This window comes from Schistocerca nitens, chromosome 1 (genome assembly GCF_023898315.1).
Source record: "Schistocerca nitens isolate TAMUIC-IGC-003100 chromosome 1, iqSchNite1.1, whole genome shotgun sequence".
NCBI lineage: Eukaryota > Metazoa > Arthropoda > Insecta > Orthoptera > Acrididae > Schistocerca > Schistocerca nitens.
The window spans coordinates 573241961-573263569 of NC_064614.1; the positions used below are offsets into that span (position 1 = coordinate 573241961).

At 46.3% G+C, this 21609-nt stretch overlaps 1 protein-coding gene across 2 annotated transcripts in view; it reads right to left on the reverse strand.

The window, feature by feature from the left end:
* LOC126255078 (adenomatous polyposis coli protein-like) overlaps positions 1-21609 on the reverse strand; it is a 507167-nt gene that overhangs the window by 358362 nt on the left and 127196 nt on the right. The gene's annotated exons all lie outside the window — the stretch shown is intronic.

Here is a 21609-nt window from a genome sequence, read left to right on the forward strand (position 1 = left end):
CATTCGCAAGAGCCTATGTTCAAACATCCGTGTAACTATTTTCTCCCCTGTCCTTTTCTTCCTGGCTCTAACGATCTCACCGTCGAAAGGACGTTCGTAATGTTCGCTCCTTTCCACCTCATTTCTACGTAAGACTAGTGTTAACCACTGTGTAATATCGGTATCTTTCAGTAAGGTAGTATCTCGATAGTGAGTCTACGAGGTTTCTGAGATGGGACATCGTAGATGGAGTTCGCAGTTCGTTAGAGCTTCTATCTCATTCCTCAAAGCCTTTAACGGAACTAGGAAATTGGCGTACATCACCATTATCAGTCTTATCAGCTCGATATCCCACATCCGTTGAGTCTCAGAAATGGAAATTTGCTCGCGTCTGCTCCCGTTAGCAGCGGATAAAGGGGGCGACATGAGGCCGGTTAGCTGCAGGATGCGAGCTAACGAAGGCACAAAGCGGGTGGACTGGCATCGCCCAAGCCGGCTGCGGCGGGTACTGGGGGGGGGGGGGGGGGGGCGAGGTGTGCCTCTGGCACAGGCACGGCCGGGACTAGTGCTCGCGCTGTTGCGTCACAGCCGCGTCACACGGACTCCGCTAGGCGGCGCGGCGGAAAGCGAAAGGACAGCCCGCCTCCGCCGGCTGGGGCGCTCTGTTTACTTTCCTCGACCTCGTGCGCACGTCTCCGGTTACCGGCCGCAGCGACAGCTGATGGATTCGCGGGAATCTTCCCTCAGCGTCTACCGCTCGTATCCCTCAACCTGCGGCGTGCATTAAACAGTATATCCGAGGATGCATTCTGAGAATACTATCCTTGTAAGCTGTGTTCCCAAATAATGATTCTACAATTCATTAGGACATGGAAATACACTGCCTGGGTAAAAAGTTAAACACCCAGAAGCAGAGAAGAAATGAAATGGATTTGAGAGGAAATGTAATGTTACAGGAGTGTCTTATTTAATTTTCATCTCTGCAACACTATGGATACATCACCTCACCACAAACATTTGTGTCTCATACTTTTATACAATAATTTGCAACAAATCTACAATACTACAGCAAACGTTTAGCTGAGAAATAGTGGGCAAACAACTGCTCTTTATCATCATGTAAGCTAGTGTGGCTAACTTCTCTACCAAACTACAGTACCTGCAGCGTTACAGATGTGCTAGAGAATACACACCTTTGTCAGGCCGTGCCCAGCGAGCTAACCCCATTGGACATGTCCGTGAAACCGGCCTGGTCCTAGAACTTAAATCGCTGCAGTTGATTACCTAAATGATATTAGGAAAACTATTTACTTATAAAACTAGCCTAATTCTACAGGTCCTAATCGGTGTACGGTGTCTTATTCGGTTGGTGTCGCACCTTCCCCCTAATCTAAGACTAGGCGGATCCCGATCTTCACGGCGATTGGCCAGTCCGCGCCTCGGCGGATTGGGATAGCTGCGTAGGAGTCCTTCGCTATCTGCCTCTAATCATTGATTGTATCTACGGTAATCACGCCAGACTTTTGATGATACCTCGTTGGCGAGACTGTCAATGATTTTCACGGTATCGTGATCTCGAATCAGGTGGTACCTGTCACGATTCGGTAATTTTTGTCGTAATCTGGCAGGAACATCGTCGAACAGGGAGCATTCGCAAGCCACATTGTCTTGAGTGCCCTCGTCAGCGCCACAGTCACACGAGGGAGTAACCCGCTTCCCAAACCGGCGAAGATATGACGGGTACGGTCCATGTCACGTGAGGAAGTGAAGTAGCCTTCTACTTGGCCTAAAGCGCTTAAGCTGCAGGCGTTCCCTAACACTGATAGTTTCCTCGCTATCCCAATACTCCTGCTAATGTTGTTCCCCCTTTCTTTAACTGCAGTCACTGGAGTTATTACTAAATCGGGTCAAATTTACAAAGAACTTGGCAGTATGAGGCCACTTACATTTGGTCTGAATTCGTCGCAAATAATGTCAGGACCGTTGTATCATCTCGTGAGCCAAGCTTATCCGCAACTGTAGAACTAATGTTTGATTTTACAGATACTGAAGGAGGGCGGAGTTAACGTCCGAGCTGGTCAAACCCGTGCAATCGGGGACAGATATGGGAGATCTTGCTGGCCATGATAGCATCTCATCATCATGCACAGAGTTAACATACGTCCCGTGTGTAGACGCGTATCGCCCTATTTAAAAATGGCAGAACTATATTGCGGCACGAGAGGTAACACGTGAGGACGCAGGAAGCCCATGATGTACCGTTTTTCCGTGACAGTTCCCTCAGTCATTATCAGCTGTGACCTGCAGTCATACCCGATGGCTCACAGCACTGTGACACCAGGAGTAACACCACCGTGGGCCGCGCGGTCTAGGGCGCCTTGTCACGGTCCGCGCGGCTCACGCCGTCGGAGGTTCGAGTCCTCCCTCGGGCGCGTGTGTGTGTGTGTGTGTGTGTGTGTGTGTGTGTGTGTGTGTGTGTGTGTGTGTGTGTGTGTGTGTGTGTGTTTGTCCATAGCTTAAGTTAGATTAAGTAGTTTGTAAGCTTATGGACCGATGATCTAAGCAGTATGTTCCCAGAAGATCTCACCACAAATTCACACCACCGTGCCTATCTATGAACTCTACGAGGAGGAGGCCTCTCCCGAGGGCGCCTCAGTATTTTCCGACCATCGTCATTCGGGGTATTGCAGAAGCGCTGTTCATCGCTGAACATCGTGCGACGCCTTTCATCAGCGATCTATCTTCCCAGTCACTGCACCGCACCACACCCAATTGTGTGTATTATGGTGTTAATGGTGGTAGTCTGGCTGCTGCTAGTATCTGACCAGTTGTGCAGGGTGAGAAAGAATATTGCTGGAACTCCGTTACTTGTTCTCGAATGGAGCTGCAGACCTGCAGGGATTAGAACGCGCTTGCTGCACTATACGGGGATCTTTCCATTGCAGTGGTCAGACGTGGCCGATCGGAACCTGGACGATGGCCACGCTTGCCCTCAAGTTACCATACAATCCAACACTGAGCCAGTGTAACATACGAGTGTCCAAAAACTGTGGACATTGCACGATACAAATTGGCCAAATAAAGACCCACAGTGAGGCCCCTATTAAAGTGTCAGGTGCTGATGATACTCTCACGACCACGCATTGTGTGTGTGTTCTTCACAGTCACTCAAATTCCGACACTGTTCACTCTCCTTGTACACCTTACCAGGCCTGGCCCCAACACTGACGCTTATGTCCTCTGGTGGCCGTTCTACCTACCACTTATCGCAACTCTAATCAGTTAAATCACGGACTGGAAATGGCTAAGTTCGGCTACTTGGAGAACATTTCCAGTCATTCGTGGACTTCAGTTATGGATGACAATGCGCAGTGTCACCGTGTCACAGTTGTTCGCGATTGGTCTGAAGAACATTCCGATCAGTTCGAGCGAATGGTCTGGTCCAGATCGCCCCACATGAATCCCATCGAACATTGCTGCGACATAATCGGGATGTGACTTCGTGCAGAAAGTGCTGCACTGGAAACTCTTTTCGCTGTTATGGACGGCTGTAGACGGCTACAGAGGCAGCAAGGCTCAATATTTCTGCAGGAGACTTGCAACGAATTTTTGAGCTGCTACACTAAGCCATAATAAACGAAGTCCGACACAATTTTAGGAGGTATTCCATGACTTTTGTCAGCTCGGTGTATATGGTCGTATCTGTTGACTTCATTGATTTAGAAGCTTAAATTATTTACACGCCTGTGGGATCGTTGACCTCCGTATTTGACATAATTTCAACTTAGTATCTCTGTCCGTTCTTGATCCCACCCAGCGACAGCAGGTGGTCTTTAAGTCTCCCGTCAGTTACCTTGACATCCGACCGGCCTGCTGGGTGCTTCACTTTCTTGTCTGACAGTTTGTGCGGAATCTAGTTTCTTCAGTTTAAATCATCTATAGCACTAATCATGCGTAGAGCATAACTAGTTTCACAAAGTTGCTAAATTACGTCTTTGCAACTGGTTTTCCAACGGAGATAGTTATCTGTAGTCCCCCGAAGTCAACATCTTCAGAAAAGAGGTTATGTTCCTTATCAGCCCGTTTTTTTTTTAATATTTTGAATTGAACAGTTTATTTCATGATTTAGGAATCAGCTGATTTCCTCCTCTTCAGCTAACAGCATGTTGTCACACACAAGCGTGCAGGGGGAAAGCAACATATGAGGGAATCCAGATTTAGATTTTCGCACAACCGTGGCAGGTATGTGCACAACTATGACGTGTTAAGTCCACATGTAGAATGGAAATGTGCAACCTTTACGCACCATGCAACACAGTTGAAGTAAGTGTGTTGTAAGCACAACAGTTTTTAATGCGATTTAACGAGATAATGCTCAAGGGGATGAAATTAACTAATAGTTAAACAATGAAATAGTTATTTCAAAATAAAATAGCCTACACATGGAAATGAAGTCCTTTAAGAAGTTTACTGCGGCTGTGGACCCGTTCGTAAAAGAAACTTAAAACTGAAGTTCCTGTCTCACAATGAATATAGCGCAGGGTAAAGCACAAAATGAGCTGTTTTAGTGAAGGCTCTTTATTGCGGTTTACTTTGCAACCATAAGTATGCACTGGACAGGTTACAGCTCACCATGATACATGTGTCCTGCATCTTACAGTGTCACACAAATACGATTCTCAGAATTGTCTCTTAGGAACTGGAAAAATGGGATTGTTGTTTGATTTCGCAGTAAACTGCGCCATGTTATTCATTCCACCCAGGACTGGGACAGTACCAGCTACTGTGCGAAATGTCCTATCTTGACTCGTCACAGAACATGACATGCTGTCGTCAACAATTCATCTAGACGGCAAGGAGGAAACATTTCCTTGACTTGAAGATTGTAGGAGGTGGTTTGCGTCCAGGCAATAGGTGTGTCCTATTCTGCTACACCTGCCAGGAAGCGAAGTATTGATTTGTCACACGAGGTAAACATTCTGTAGTGGTTTCATGAACAGCTATATTCGCTTGTCTTGCTGGACCACAGCCCACTTGCGTAACTAGCCGTAGAAAATAGCACTTTACTTGGTGGGGTATGCTATCTAACATTTCCACCAAAGATTATCTGACTCAGCATTGAAGTGCCCAAGGGATCTATGTGGTGACTGTGTACTTTGCAAGTGGTAAATGTCTATGAATTATTACTTTATAGATACAAATCTATAAATTTAGTAAAACGCAACCATTACGGCGTACCCTATCTTCAATTTGAGCAAGTAATCATAGTAATTATGAGATCTTACAATTACCGTGATTATAAACGAACACAGGAAGTAGAAGAAAGAAATATTCCAGTAGGGATCCTGGCCAGGTAATACTGGAGGAGACCAGATGAGCAGAGTTGTGTGGTGGATGATTTGCAGCCAGCCGGGCGAGTAAATACAGGACTACTGAGGAAACGGAAATGGAAGGAGGGAGCTAGTGAGAGGAGGACTTTAGTGTGTGGCGTCAACGGTAGTGTCTAGGTAGCTCAGACGGTAAGAAGTTTCAGGATTAGAGCCCCTGTCCGGCACATAGTTTGAACTTGCTAGAATGTTTCAGAAGAAGTTCCTTTTCTTCGCGACGCGCTATTGGAAACGCTAAGATGTATATACGCAGACTGAAGCGACAAATGAAAATTTTTACCACGGCTGGGATCCGAACCTATGTCTGCTGCTCATCATAGTTATTTGAGACTTTAAGAGGTCTGTGGAATCATATAGTTTCATTTGATTAAAGCATATATGTCTGGATTTCAGGCAAGATCCCTCGTTCGCTCTATGCTGAGGTGCTATTCCAATGCAGTTTAGAGAGCCTCTGCAATGCTACTCACGTTTCGGGGGAATACCAGGTGGAGTGAGGGCTGAAAGGGACTTTGGATCGAGGAGGGAGGCGTGCTACGGTAGTCTGTGGAGTTGTGCGAAGCCTTTCTGCCAGGGTGGCGTAGTGATTAACGCATGTCTGGTGGGCAGGACACCAGGGATCGAATCCCGGGTGTGGTATAAATTTTCATTCGTCGCTTCAGACTGCATAGGATGTTAGAGACTCGAGAAGGTCTTTGGAGCCATATAGTTTCAATATTTAAGAGATTTTACAGTGTCAATCATGTATGTCGTGTAAGGAAAACGAGGGGGTGACGTCCATTTGTCCCTTGTTCCATTTTCGTGATGGTTTCTACTTGTGGATATAGACGTAAAAATGAGCGGCGGCGGCGGCGGCGGCGGCATCATCAACAATGAAAATGGCAAAGTTACGTGTTGACATACAAAATGTTCCTGGAAAATGAAGGGTTTAGTGTAAGGAAGCTGAATCTGTCATGACATATCATAAAATCAAGGAATGTGACAGCCAGATAGACATGTCTGAAATTTTGATCTAGTTATAAAATGAAACTACACAAGAAAACGTCGTGACTAATTGGAGTTGTCTTTAAACGCGAGCAAGCTGAAGGAATGGGCATCGACCCGAATGTCCTGCCATGTTGACACTGTACGTCGGGCAACAGTACGGCGCCTTTTTTGTTACACAAAGGTAGATTACGGGTTTGAGTACGTGAAGGTAAGACATTATGAATGGCTGACAGTCAACTTTGGCATCGGCAGTATTGGGGGGGGGGGGGGGGGGGTCAATGAATGGCACACTGCTATAATCGCTGTTTTCGAGTGCTTGCTTAGATTGGCGACGCTGAAAATGAATGGATGCCTGTACACACGGGATTTAAGTTCCGCGACGCAGCGCAATGCAGTACCACCCCACCCCCCGTATTGCGAAACGGCGGCGTTGTTACTTCTGTGACGAGCCGCGCCACTGGCGGCGCCCAGCCCACACAGCCCGCCTCGCCAGGCACGAACCGTTCGCCGCCCCCGCCTCCCCCCACCACCCCTCCCACCTACCTACCTACCAGGTGGGGGCTGCAATTTGCCGGCAATTTGAGGTTACAGCGCGCCACGCCAGGGAAGAGAAGGCGAGGCAAAGGAGCATCCTTTCGGAACGCTCCGAGGAACCGTCAAGCCTTTCCAGTGTTAATCGCGTAGCAATGCGGAAACTAATTTTGCTGCACCAACGACTGAAAACAGAAGGAAAAAAAAAAACGTCATTCGCGGCAGTTTATGAACGATGGGGAGGTAGGGGGGGAGAGAGATTGAGCAGAGGAGAAGGGAAAGAATAATTTTCTGTCTGTTTCACAGCCAACGCTACGCCAAATAACCTCACACTTCCGTTGTAATTTTGACGAATATAAATATAGCAACGAGCACTGAAGAATCCTTAAAATCTGACGGTATACAGAAATGATGACGTCATTAACTGTTTTCGGCATAGTACGCTGTTACTCCGACATACATCTGTGCAGTTCTAGCAGGAGCGTTCGATAAGTAATGTAACATTTTCTTCTCTCGGCCTATTACGGTTAAGAAAATGCATGATCGTGAAATATTCCCGCTTCAGTGTATAGTTTCAAGAAGTTTCGATAGCTGACAGCACTATAAACAGCCTTCAAAATGACGTCTGTAACGGAGCTGCGTTCCATGCAGAGAACTGTTATTGACTTTCTTTTGGCGGAAAACCAGTTTCGCAGATAGTCATAGGCGCTTGCAGCATATCTATGCAGACCTGGCAACTAACAAAAGCAGGTTGAGTCGTCATTGTAACAAAGTCGCGCAGACCCGTCCGATCTCCGGCGTGCCGGCCGACCGCACACAGCTGTGACTCCTGCAGTGTCGGAACGTGTGTACACTCATTTGGCGCAACGATTTACATCTACATAATTACTCTACTATTCACAATAAAGTACCTGGCAGAGGGTTCAATGAACCACTTTCAAGCTGTCTCTCTACCGTTACACTCTCGAACGGCACGCGGAAAAAACGAGCACTTAAATTTTTCCGTGCGAGCCCTGATTTCTCTTGTTTTATCGTGATGATAATTTCTCCCTATGTAGGTGGTTGCCAACAGAATGTTTTCGCAATCGGAGGAGAAAACTGGTGACTGTAATTTCATGAGAAGATCCCGTCGCATCCATAAACGCCTTTCTTTTAATCATTGCCACTCCAATTCACGTATCATGTCTGTGGCACTATCTCCCCTATTTCGCGATAATACAAAACGAGCTGCCCTTCATTGTACTTTTTCGATGTCATCCGTCAGACGCACCTGATGCGAACCCCACACCACACAGCAGTACTCCAGAATAGGGCGGACAAGCGTCGTGTAAGCAGTCTCTTTGGTAGACCTGTTGCACCTTCTAAGTGTTCTTCCAATGAATCGCAGTCTCTGTGATCGTTCCAATTTAGGTTATTTGTAATTGTAATCCCTAAGTATTTAGTTCAATTTACAGCCCTCATATTTGTGTGACTTATCGCGTAATCGAAATTTAGCTGATTTCTTTTAGTACTCATGTGAATAACTTCGCACTCTTCTTTATTCAGGGCCAATTGCCACTTTTCGCACCATACAGATATCTAAATCATTTTGCAAGTCGTTTTGATCATCTGACGACTTTACAAGACGGTAAATGACAGCATCATCTGCAAACAATCTAAGACGACTACTCAGATTGTCTATGTCGTTAATATAGATCAGGAACAGTAGAGGGCCTATAACACCATCTTGGGTAACGCCTGATGTTACTTCTGTTATAATCGATGACTTTCCGTCTATTACTACGAACTGTGACGTTTCTGACAGGAAATCACGAATCCAGTTGCACAACTGACGCGATACTCCGTAGGCTCGCAATTTGATAAGAAGACGCTTGTGAGAAACGGTGTCTAAAGCCTTCTGAAAATGAGAAAAGATGGAATCAATTTAACAAAAATGCGAACGACCTCCTCCATGAAAACGCAAGGCCTGCTCACAAAACTTCATTGCACTGGTCGTCCTCATCTACCTACAGCCCGGATCCCGCATCTTCCAGCTTCCATCTGTTTTGAGTCGAAGGATGGATGCATTCCGCTGGAGGCAATACGTGGATGATGGAGACATTATCGATGCAGCAAGACGTTGTCTCCAACGTCGACCGGTAGAGTGGTTCGATGCGGGCACGCAGGTCTTCTCAGTCAGTTGGTAAGGCCGATACATTTGAACAGAGATTGTGTTCAAAAATAGGGTTTCGTAGCCAAAGTAGTCGGGACAAAATGTGTTCCATTATTTATTGAACGCCCCTCGTACATTCACTAAAATACTTGAAGTTTCATTGCATGTGTTATTCATATGGTGTTATTCACAACGATATTATGCTGCACATATCTAGTAAGTCATGAAACTCATACTTTAGTAAATACAAATAGCCAAGATTTTCATATTTTTTTTAATGGTGTGATCATTTTCATCAGCAAGTCCATAAACATCCGTTTTATAACTTATAACGCGTTTTTATTGCTGCAATGCTATACAAGGCTATTAGCGAATACCTCAAGGATCCCAAGACGAATGCGCGAAAACTACAAGATATAGAGAAGATAGACGCATCATACACTACTGGCTATCAAAACTGCTAGACAAAGAAGAAATGCAGATGATAAACGAGTATTCATTGGACAGATATATTATACTAGAATTGACATGTGATTACATTTTCACGCAATTTGAGTGCATAGATCCTGAGAAATCAGTACCCAGAACAACCACCTCTGGCCGTAATAACGGCCTTGATACGCCTGGGAATAGAGTCAAACTGAGCTTGGATGGCGTGTACAGGTACAACTGCCCATGCAGCTACAACACGATACCACAGATCTTCAAGAGCCGTGACTGGCGTATTGTGACGAGCCAGTTGCTCGGTCACCATTGACAAGACGTTTTCAGATGGTGAGAGATCTGGAGAATGTGCTGGCCAGGGTACCAGTCGAACATTTTCTGTATCCAGAAAGGCCCGTAGAGGACCTGCAACATGCGGTCGTGTATTATCCTGTTGAAATGTAGGGTTTCGCAGGGATCGAACGAAGGGTAGAGCCACGGATCTTAACACATCTGAAATGTAACGTCCACTGTTCAAAGTGCCGTCAACGCGAACAAGAGGTGACCGAAACGTGTAACCAGTGGCACCCCATACCATCACGCCGAGTGATACGCCAGTATGGCGTTGACGAATACACGCTTCCAATGTGCGTTCACCGCGATGTCGCCAAACAAGGATGCACAAACATGCTGCTGTAAACAGAACCTGGACTCATCCGAAAAAATGACGTTTTGCCATTCGTGCACCCAGGTTCGGCGTTGAATACACCATCGCAGGCGCTCCTGGCTGTGATGCAGCGTCAAGGGTAACCGCAGCCATGGTCTCCGAGCTGATAGTCCATGCTGCTGCAAACGTTGTCCAACTGTTCGTGCAGATGGTTGTTGTCTTGCAAACGTCCCCATCTGTTGACTCAGGGATCGAGACGTGGCTGCACGATCCGTTACAGCCATGCGGATAAGATGCCTGTCATCTCGCCTGCTAGTGATACGAGGCCGTTGGGATCCAGCACGGCGTTCCGTATTACCCTCCTGAACCCACCGATTCCGTATTATGCTAACACTCATTGGATACCGAGCAACGCGAGCAGCTATGTCGCGATACAATAAACCGCAGTCGCTATAGGCTACAATCCGACCTTTATCAAAGTCGAAAACGTGATGCTACGCATTTCTCCTCCTTACACGAGGCATCACAACAACGTATCACCAGGCAACGCCGGTCAACTGTTTTTTTATGAGAAATCGGTTGGAAACGTGCTTCATGTCAGCACGTTGTAGGTGTCGCCACCGGCGCCAACCTTGTGTGAATGCTCTGAAAAGCTCATCTTTTGCCTATCACAGCATCTTCTTCCTGTCGGTTAAATTTCGCGTCTGTAGCACGTCGTCTTCGTGGTGTAGCAATTTTAATGGCCAGTAGTGTAGAGACAACACCTCTGCAAGTGGATACCGTTTGTGAAGGTGGAAACGTCAATGAATGGTTCAAATGGCTCTGAGAAGTATGGGACTTGACATCTAAGGTCATCAGTGCCCTAGACTTAGAACTACTTAAACCAAACTAACCGAAGGACAGCACACACACACACACACACACACACACACACACACACACACACACACACACACACATGCCCGAAGCAGGTTTCGAGCGTGCGACCGTAGCAGCAGCGCGGTTCCGGACTGAAGTGCCTAGAACCGCCCTGCCACAACGGCCGACTGAGAAACTTCAATACGACAGTCAAACTCTTGCCATTCGTACCCAGACACGTCATGGTCGATATCAGCGACTGTGCTAATTATCCTTCCCGGCACCTCTTCCAAATCAAGTGCTGGTGGAGGCAGGAACACACCACCTTTGATTTAATTCCATAAAAGGAAGTGACACGGAGTTAAGCTACCGAAGAGAAGGGGAGTCGTCATGGGAAGCACACCCGGTCCAGCACTGAGGTAATCGCGAACATCTGAAAGTGTGGTGGACAAACATCTTATTGCAAAACATTCATTTCAGCACACGTGTTTGAAGTATCTTTTTCCCTTCATTTCCAGTCAGCAATCTGTCCTTGCAGTTTGTCGGTTTTATTAACCTTTACACTGTATATGCGGTGTCTGCTGTTTCGGAAATGTACGAAAGCACAGGCACCACTTATACCACCCAGGAAAGCCTTTCTTGAGTTTGTAATACTTGACGCTCTGTAGTACTGAGTTGCTGAGCGTCGCTGTCTGGGCACTGGTCTCCAGCATGTAGCTGGATTGGTCCAGTGTGAGGTGCAGAGTCTGCGTGACCAGACCGGTGGCGGTTTCAGGAGGGGTCCGCCGCCAGACAGCCGCAGATTTGGCGGTGAGAACGTGCGCGCAGGCGGGGCGAGGGGCCCCTTAATAACAGCTGCTGCCGCCGCCCCCACTCGCGTGCGCGGCCCGCGGGACCGCCCGTAATTGAAGAAAGCTCAGAATTAGATTCGCAGATATCTGCAATCTCCGACGGAGCAGATTCGCTCCCTCTGCTAAATTGCAGCTTCACACCGGCCGACTTAATAAAGGCTCCGCTCCCCTGCCCGCCTCGGCTGGGCGGCGAGAAAAACCTCTCTAGGCCAGAGCCACTCGAGTCACGCCTCTCTCCACTCCTCTCCTCTCCTCCTCAGGAAGGCAGGCTGGCCGGCGGTCTGCCCACCACACCTGCCCGCTGCCCAGTGCCCGCTACCAGGGTCCAGGAAGCGCCGGCCGGCGGCTTCGCGGCGTTTCACCAGCACGGCTCACAGATGGACGGCCACCTGTTTCTTCATTAATAGCAGAAACAACTCCTTTAAGCCCTGTTACTTCTTCCTTTCTTCCACCCATCCATCCATCCCCATTTGTTTTCCTCTCCTTATCCCTTAACTTCATGGGGGTCTGCATGTTAACCTGAATTTGGCAATGCGAGTTATAGAGGGTGATCAGATGCCGTTCACTTGGCCACCGCCCTCCTCCCTCCCCCCCGTAATGGAATCTCTGTACTTCATTTGTATGCGTCTCCTATGATGCACATGAAAGTGTGAGAACCTTTACGAAACAGGTGAGAACCGTGCAGCTGGAGCGTCCTTCATCTAGTAGGATGTGGAAACCACCCAAAACCGTATCTGGGATGGCACTCGTCGTTAATCCGCGGGCTGATTCGCCTCGAGGTCGGAGCGCCTCCTCGAATCCCGGAGGCGGCGTGCTAACACTCGTGGCTATCCGGACGCGTTCCTTTAAGGGCAACTAATGACGCAGATTTTAAGAATCTGGGTTAACTGTCGTCATCAAGATCACCGTGGAGTGGTGACTTCCCGTCTAGAGTACATTTGGACTTCATCTCCATCGCCCGCCCCCCCCCCCCTCCCCACCACCACCTACTCCCTCCCCGCTACACACACACACACACACACACACACACACACACACACACACACACACACACACACACACAATTCTTCTAACAACTTTAATAACCGCTCACTCTGTCCGACAATTAACTATCAGCTACATTCGTGAGGTAGTTTATTACCCTACGCGTCACTCTTTTGTTTGCAATTCCGTTCCTATTGCAGGGTTAACACTCCGCTTCTATGTAATCTTAGTACCAGACTGCGCTTTTGCATTGTAGAAGTGCGTGCTAACCAACGACCAGTACTTCCGTAGGTGCGTACCAGCTAGGCCGAAATTTACGTTGTAAACGTTATTGAGCCGTGCGTGGCTCAGGTTCGTGCCATCTGTTATTTAATATCTTCCGTTTACCGTACGGTCATCTCGTCATTTTAATTTCAATTACTGGTGTCACTGAATTGCTGTCTTGCCTGCCCGTGAGTGGCGGCAGGAGCAGCGCGTATCGATATTAGCCCTGACGTATTATCTTTGCTGGACGGCTATTACTTCCCGGTCGCCGTGTGTCGTAGGGGAGTTCGGAACTGGCAGCCGTCGAGTTCGAACGCGGCAGAAGTGCAGTCGGGACGTAGCAGCAGTCTGGGACGTAGTGCTAGGGAGGCCCGGATAGCCAGTACTCGCCGACCGCTCGCGACACAGGATGAACTGTCCGACGGACGGAGATAGCAGCGGGATCGACCGTTGGCCGGTCGTTCAGTTGGTCGCCTCTTTGGACGACGTGTGTTTGGTCTTTTACCGTTTCTGGGCCACGTCATTGGGTCATCTTGCTGGACGTGGCTCGGTTCCTTCTTGTGCGGAGACTTCGTGGCCAATGGCAAGAGTTACCCCTGCATGACAGGGTCCTAGCCAATGTGCCCGGATCGCTGTGTCTCCCGGTTCCGCACGGACTTCGGGTTGAGCCGGTTGGAGCTGCAGTGAGCTCCACATAGTCTCGACTCCCCCGAACGTTGCTGACACACATGGTTTGAGTGGCAATGACCTTGGTTGATTGTTTGTCGGTCGTCTGGTCAGACGACATGTATTTCGTCGCCGACCGTCTTTCGGTTTAGTGTGTGTGTGTCCCCCTGTGTTTTGTTAGAGTTGCCGCGCGGGATTAACCGAGCGATCTAGGGCGCTGCAGTCATCGACTGTGCGGCTGGTCCCGGCGGAGGTTCCAGTCCTCCCTCGGGCATGGGTGTGTGTGTTTGTCCTTAGGATAATTTAGGTTAAGTAGTGTGTAAGCTTAGGGACTGATGACCTTAGCAGGTAAGTCCCATAAGATTTCACACATATTTGAACTTTTTTTGTTAGAGTTTTTCATCAGTGATTCGTTTTACGAGTGTTCGAGTTTGTTGTGGCAGTGTTTCGTGGAACACTGTGTACCCTGTATCAATTCGACTGAGCAATGCTTTAAATGCTATAATGCCGTCTGTGTACTGCAGTAGCCAGGTGGTCGGTTGCGACAGAGCAGCGAGTGAGTGTTTCCTTACCGTGTTGGTGCTGTCCGCCACGGCGTGTAGCTCCGCAGCCGTTGCAATGTTTATGTAGGTCAGTGGTTATTGTGTCTTGGCTTATTAACACACCAATATTTGAACACGAGTGTTACTGGTCTCGTCGCCTCGCTGGCATTGTGGTTGTCGTGTCGTTGGTCTGGTGACCGAAATCAGGTAGTTGGTTGGTTGGTTCGTTCGTCGGCTGTCAGTTGGATTGTCTTCCGATTAAGAGTTTTTTGGTCAGGCTGCCCGTCTCGCCTAAACGGGCGTTAGTGTTACTATTTCAGGCCGACCCTTGGAAACTTCTGAGCGCCGTTCCGTGTCTGTTACATAGTAACTTCCCTGTTTGAGTTTTAGTATTTTGGTTAATGTGTGGCCTTCAGCCGAGTTTTAATATATCCTGAATTAATGTTCTTGTCTTGCCCTTAAGGCATAAGATTACTTTTTTTCATATGGGGCTTTCTCCCGAATCCTACATGTAATCTTTTAAGGCTTTAAGCTGTTAAATTATTGATGTGTGGCCTTCAGCCGAGTTTAATATCACAAACTGATGTTCCTAAGATTGTGATGCTTTGCTATGGAGCCTTCAGCCGAATTTGCTTGAAATGTTTTAAGATTAGTCCTTCTTATGGCTTAACATGCGGCCTCCAGCCGAGTTCGGTTTAAATTAAAGTGCCAAGGCCTTCGGTCTGTTTAGGTTAAAGATTTAGAAAATATTTTGCGTCAAACCTCCAGAACAACATTGTATTTTAAGTTTTTTTGGTTAGCCCTTGCGTCTTGCATTTTGAGTGTGGCCTTCAGCCACACACCGCGAGGTGGCTTGCGGAGTATGGATGTAGATGTAAAGGAGGTCGATTAAGGTTTTGAGTGTTTTGCATTCTTGTGTAATTTTGTGTGTTGATAAATAAAGCTTGTACGTTGAGTGCAACTGACAGGAACTCATTTTGGCCCCTTTCGACAACCTAATCCGCTCTGTCCTGCTATACCAGGCATTTCAGTTACTTTTCTTGTCCTCACAAATTGCATTCAGTTGTTTTATGAAGAATGGAGCTGCTTTTAAGTTGTGGTCGAGTTTTGGTGTTATTAGCTAGTGAAGACTGATGACTTCTTAGATACTACAGATTATTTTCGAGATGTAGCAGAGTTGAGTGACAATGAAACGAACATGTCTGACCATGAAAGTGACAGTGAAAGTGACAGTGAACTGCAGAACTATGAAGAGGCAGAAGAGACTGTTCGCGAAGATCCCCAGGAATTATTAAGACATTCTATTTTTATGGAAAAATCTTTGTGAATAACAACAGCAAGATGTTGCATAGAGATACTATAAAACAACTAGGCACAGCAATTTATCAAAGCAAATATCAAAGAGATGAAAACGAATTCCAGAAGTTTTTCTAGTGACTTACATACTGCAATGGACAAAGGTCTTGGCAAAAATTGTGAAAATGATTGCAGGGTCGACGAATCTACAGTGGCAAGTCAAAGTGGGATCGAGTTACCGAAAAGAGTCAAAGGTGTCGTGATATCTTTGACTCTTCCACATATGCCCAAGCCTAAAAGAGACGAAACTACCAAAACTTATTCTAAATATCGAAAATACATGTGAAAATTGCATTCCATTGACAAAACGATACGTCTTGACTGTGATGAATGAAAATAAGTGCTTAATTGATTCGTTTGTATACCTACCGTAATTTTTTTAATCGAAAGCCATTGTTCATTTTTTCTTGATGGTTTACTGAACTGATCATTATTTGATCTTAAAACATTTTTCTGAACATTAAAGAGGTACAATTTCTTTGGTTTTAGCTTAATTGCAAGAACTCAGAGACCAATGTTAATGTAAGAGCCTCAATTGTTGGCAAGAATGTCTTCTGTTTTAATGAAGATTGATTTTTCATAAATAAGAGGCTTTCTTTTTTTGGTTCTTTAAGAGCAGCTTATAGAAACAGAGGTAAATAAGTTTCACATGGTTTTTGTTCTTGGGGTTCAAAAATACCCCACGAAGTTAGTAACGCCAGTCTAAATAACGATTGTAATTAAGGGTTAAAAATCTACTTATGTCTTTGTCAACACCCAGCTTATCACGTACGGTGAGGAGAGCTGTTTAACTCCTATCGGCGGAGTCCAGTGAGAAGAGTGGTAACGGAAGCTCGGAATGGCAAGCCCACTGTCTTATTTCTTAGCTGTGCTGCGACTGTGAGAACAGTGAACGGCGCTAAAGAAATAGACGTTGTCTTCATATTGGATTGACTTCGGCGCTTTCATCTTTTTTGGAGGTAAGTCTCTGGGACGCTTTATCAAAGCTTATACTCAAAAATAGTGCTGGAAGTGGGCTGAAAGTGTCGGACTTTAAATAAGATTCCCCAGCTTAGCTTTGGAAATAAAACTTCCATTGATATGATTTTCATATAGACATGCAGAATCATCTAGACCGCATACATTTATTAACTCTTATTATGACTCATTTCGGCGTCAGTTATCATTAGATGAAAGAAAAGAAAGAAAGAAAGATACACGCTATCTCGTCAAATATAATACTAAGAATAAAGTAATATTTTCAGTGTTGTCTATGATTAGATGCATTGTATCTGTATTGTTTCTCTTTCGTCTAATGATGTCTGAAGCCAAAATGCGCCTTAGTATGTATTAATAAATGTATGCGATCTAGACAATTGTGTGTAGAGCTGTTAACTGTTGTCATCGGCCTTTGCAAAGATTTTTTTGTCCTGTGAGATACTTTTTACACCCACGATTGCGAATTCGCGTGTGAACCCATATTTTTATTGGTCACGAGCACCCTTTGTCCCTACAGCCTAATGCGTTTCTGCTTCTCGATCGCGGGGTCCCGGGTTCAATTCCCAGCGGAGTTGGAGATTTTCTCTGCCAGGGTACTGGGTGTTTGTGTTATTTCCTCATCCTCCTCATCGACTGGCTCGATTGAATTGCGTAAAAAATTGGACTGTGTAAAAATTGAGACTTTGTGCCGGCGCTGATGAGCGCCCCACAAACCAGATATCATCCTAAAGCCTAACGCGACGAGTAAGTGACAAAGCCAAACTGCAATGCATGCCCCAGGCACGTGACGCGGCAAGTACGTAAGTGGAACAATGAGTAATTATTGTAGCGACGATACGAAACGCGCGTGAGGCAATCTCACTGACATATCCAACCTTTCAAAGGGCGATTTTTTGTGGCCTGGAGCCTGTAAACCAAGATATCAGACGAGCGAGATTTGCGTGAATGCTATCTCTGTACCTAATTTGTCCTTTTCCCTCTTTATTGTCCGGATGTGAGATTTTTTGACAGCAAGCCATTCAAAGCACATAAATGAGGTTATTATAGATAAAAACCTCCGATAAAAGTGTGATACTCGTATTTTGTTGCACCTGTGATGTAGTTCGCTATTTGACACCCCCCCCCCCCCCCCCATGAACCATGGACCTTGCCGTTGGTGGGGAGGCTTGCGTGCCTCAGCGATACAGATAGCCGTACCGTGGGTGCAACCACAACGGATGGGTATCTGTTGAGAGGCCAGACAAACGTGTGGTTCCTGAAGAGGGGCAGCAGGCTTTTCAGTAGTTGCAAGGGCAACAGTCTGGATGATTGACTGATCTGGCCTTGTAACAATAACCAAAACGGCCTTGCTGTGCTGGTACTGCGAACGGCTGAAAGCAAGGGGAAACTACGGCCGTAATTTTTCCCGAGGGCATGCAGCTTTAGTGTATGGTTAAATGATGGCGTCCTCTTGGGTAAAATATTCCGGAGGTAAAATAGTCCCCCATTCGGATCTCCGGGCGGGGACTACTCAAGAGGATGTCGTTATCAGGAGAAAGAAAACTGGCGTTCTATGGGTCGGAGCATGGAATGTCAGATCCCTTAATCGGGCAGGTAGGTTAGAAAATTTGAAAAAGGAAATGGATAGGTTAAAGTTAGATATAGTGGGAATTAGTGAAGTTCGGTGGCAGGAGGAACAAGACTTCTGGTCAGTTGACTACAGGGTTATAAACACAAAGTCAAATAGGGGTAATGCAGGAGTAGGTTTAATAATGAATAGGAAAATAGGAACGCGGGTAAGCTACTACAAACAGCTTAGTGAACGCATTATTGTGGGCAAGATAGATACGAAGCCCACACCTACTACAGTAGTACAAGTTTATATGCCAACTAGCTCTGCAGATGACGAAGAAATTGAAGAAATGTATGATGAAGTAAAAGAAATTATTCAGATAGTGAAGGGAGACGAAAATTTAATAGTCATGGGTGACTGGAATTCGATAGTAGGAAAAGGGATATATGGAAACGTAGTAGGTGAATATGGATTGGGGCTAAGAAATGAAAGAGGAAGCCGCCTGGTAGAATTTTGCACAGAGCACAACTTAATCATAGCTAACACTTGGTTTAAGAATCATGATAGAAGGTTGTATACATGGAAGAACCCTGGAGATACTAAAAGGTATCAGATTATATAATGGTAAGACAGAGATTTAGGAACCAGGTTTTAAATTGTAAGACATTTCCAGGGGCAGATGTGGATTCTGACCACAATCTGTTGGTTATGACCTGCAGATTGAAACTGAAGAAACTGCAAAAAGGTGGGAATTTAAGGAGATGGGACCTGGATAAACTGAAAGAACGAGAGGTTGTAGCGAGTTTCAGGGAGAGCATAAGTGAACAATTGACAGGAATGGGGGAAAGAAATACAGTAGAAGAAGAATGGGTAGCTTTGAGGGATGAAGTAGTGAATGCAGCAGAGGATCAAGTAGGTAAAAAGACGAGGACTAGTAGAAATCCTTGGGTAACAGAAGAAATATTGAATTTAATTGATGAATGGAGAAAATATAAAAATGCAGTAAATGAAACAGGCAAAAAGGAATACAAACGTCTCAAAAATGAGATCGACAGGAAGTGCAAAATGGCTAAGCAGGGATGGCTAGAGGACAAATGTAAGGATGTAGAGGCGTATCTCACTAGGGGTAAGATAGATACTGCCTACAGGAAAATTAAAGAGACCTTTCGAGATAAGAGAACCACTTGTATGAACATCAGGCGCTCATATGGAAACCCAGTTCTAAGCAAAGAATGGAAAGCAGAAAGGTGGAAGGAGTATATAGAGGGTCTATACAAGGGCGATGTACTTGAGGACAATATTATGGAAATGGAAGAGGATGAAGATGAAATGGGGGATACGATACTGCGTGAAGAGTTTGACAGAGCACTGAAAGAGCTGAGTCGAAACAAGGCCCCCGGAGTAGACAACATTTCCATTGGAACTACTGACGGCCTTGGGAGAGCCAGTCCTGACAAAACTCTACCATCTGGTGAGCAAGATGTATGAAACAGGCGAAATACCCTCAGACTTCAAGAAGAATATAATAATTCCAATCCCAAAGAAAGCAGGTGTTGACAGACGTGAGAATTACCGAACAATCAGTTTAATGAGCCACAGCCAATACTAACATGAATTCTTTACAGACCAATGGAAAAACTAGTAGAAGCGGACCTCGGGGAAGATCAGTTTGGATTCCGTAGAAATGTTGGAACACGTGAGGCAATACTGACCTTACGACTTATCTTAGAAGAAAGATTAAGGAAAGGCAAACCTACGTTTCTAGCATTTGTAGACTTAGAGAAAGCTTTTGACAATGTTGACTGGAATACTCTCTTTCAAATTCTAAAGGTGGCAGGGGTAAAATACAGGGAGCGAAAGGCTATTTACAATTTGTACAGAAACCAGATGGCAGTTTTAAGAGTCGAGGGACATGAAAGGGAAGCAGTGGTTGGGAAGGGAGTAAGACAGGGTTGTAGCCTCTCCCCGACGTTATTCAATCTGTATATTGGGCAAGCAGTAAAGGAAAGAAAAGAAAAGAAAAATTCGGAGTAGGTATTAAAATCCATGGAGAAGATATAAAAACTTTGAGGTTCGCCGATGACATTGTAATTCTGTCAGAGACAGCAAGAGACTTGGAAGAGCAGTTGAACGGAATGGATGGTGTCTTGAAGGGAGGATATAAGATGAACATCAACAAAAGCAAAACGAGGATAATGGAATGTAGTCAAATTAAATCGTGTGATGCTGAGGGAATTAGATTAGGAAATGAGACACTTAAAGTAGTAAAGGAGTTTTGCTATTTGGGGAGTGAAATAACTGATGATGGTCGAAGTAGAGAGGATATAAAATGTAGACTAGCAATGGCAAGGAAATCGTTTCTGAAGAAGAGAAATTTGTTAACATCGAGTATAGATTTAAGTGTCAGGAAGTCGTTTCTGAAAGTATTTGTATGGAGTGTAGCCATGTATGGAAGTGAAACATGGACGGTAAATAGTTTGGACAAGAAGAGAATAGAAGCTTTCGAAATGTGGTGCTACAGAAGAATGCTGAAGATTAGATGGGTGGATCACATAACTAATGAGGAGGTACTGAATAGGATTGGGAAGAAGAGGAGTTTGTGGCACAACTTGACCAGAAGAAGGGATCGGTTGGTAGGACATGTTCTGAGGCATCAAGGGATCAGCAATTTAGTATTGGAGGGCAGCGTGGAGGGTAAAAATCGTAGGGGGAGACCAAGAGATGAATACACTAAGCAGATTCAGAAGGATGTAGGTTGCAGTAGGTACTGGGAGATGAAGAAGCTTGCACAGGATAGAGTAGCATGGAGAGCTGCATCAAACCAGTCTCAGGACTGAAGACCACAACAACAACCACCCCCAGCCACGGGGTACATCCACAATGAACAGAGTTATTAGCACGTGGCTGGTTGAGAACGTGGCTCCAAACTTGGCAGTGGAAGTCCTCACCTTGGAGGCGGCTGCTTTCGCCGCAGACGCGTGGTTTAGTGAGGACTGGAGCAGAGCGGCCGGCTCGCGTCCCAGATAAGCCCCGCCTGGGGCCGCACGCAGCAACGCGCGACGCACCGGCCGGCCCGCATGCCTGCCCGGCACGCGTTACGCAAGGCCGCTTACGCTGCAGGTGGCGCTGCCGCCGCCACGCACTCCGGCGCAGCGCGGAAGGCGACGGCCCGCAGGAAAAGTGGTGAGCCGTCCCGTCCGGTCGCCGCAAAAACAGTGTCCGCCACAGCTTTCACTGCCTCCCCCCAACAAAGACCGCCTCGTCGCTTAGCGTTGCTGTAGGCAGATTCGAAACGGATTTCGACAAGTTGGTTGAGCGTGTCGGCCACGGCCTTGATTCGTTAAGCGTACAGAAGCTGTCTTCTAATTTAAGAAATCGCGAAACTCGCCCATACACTCCACTTGGAACTCTGCCACGTGCGACGAAGTTCAGTTT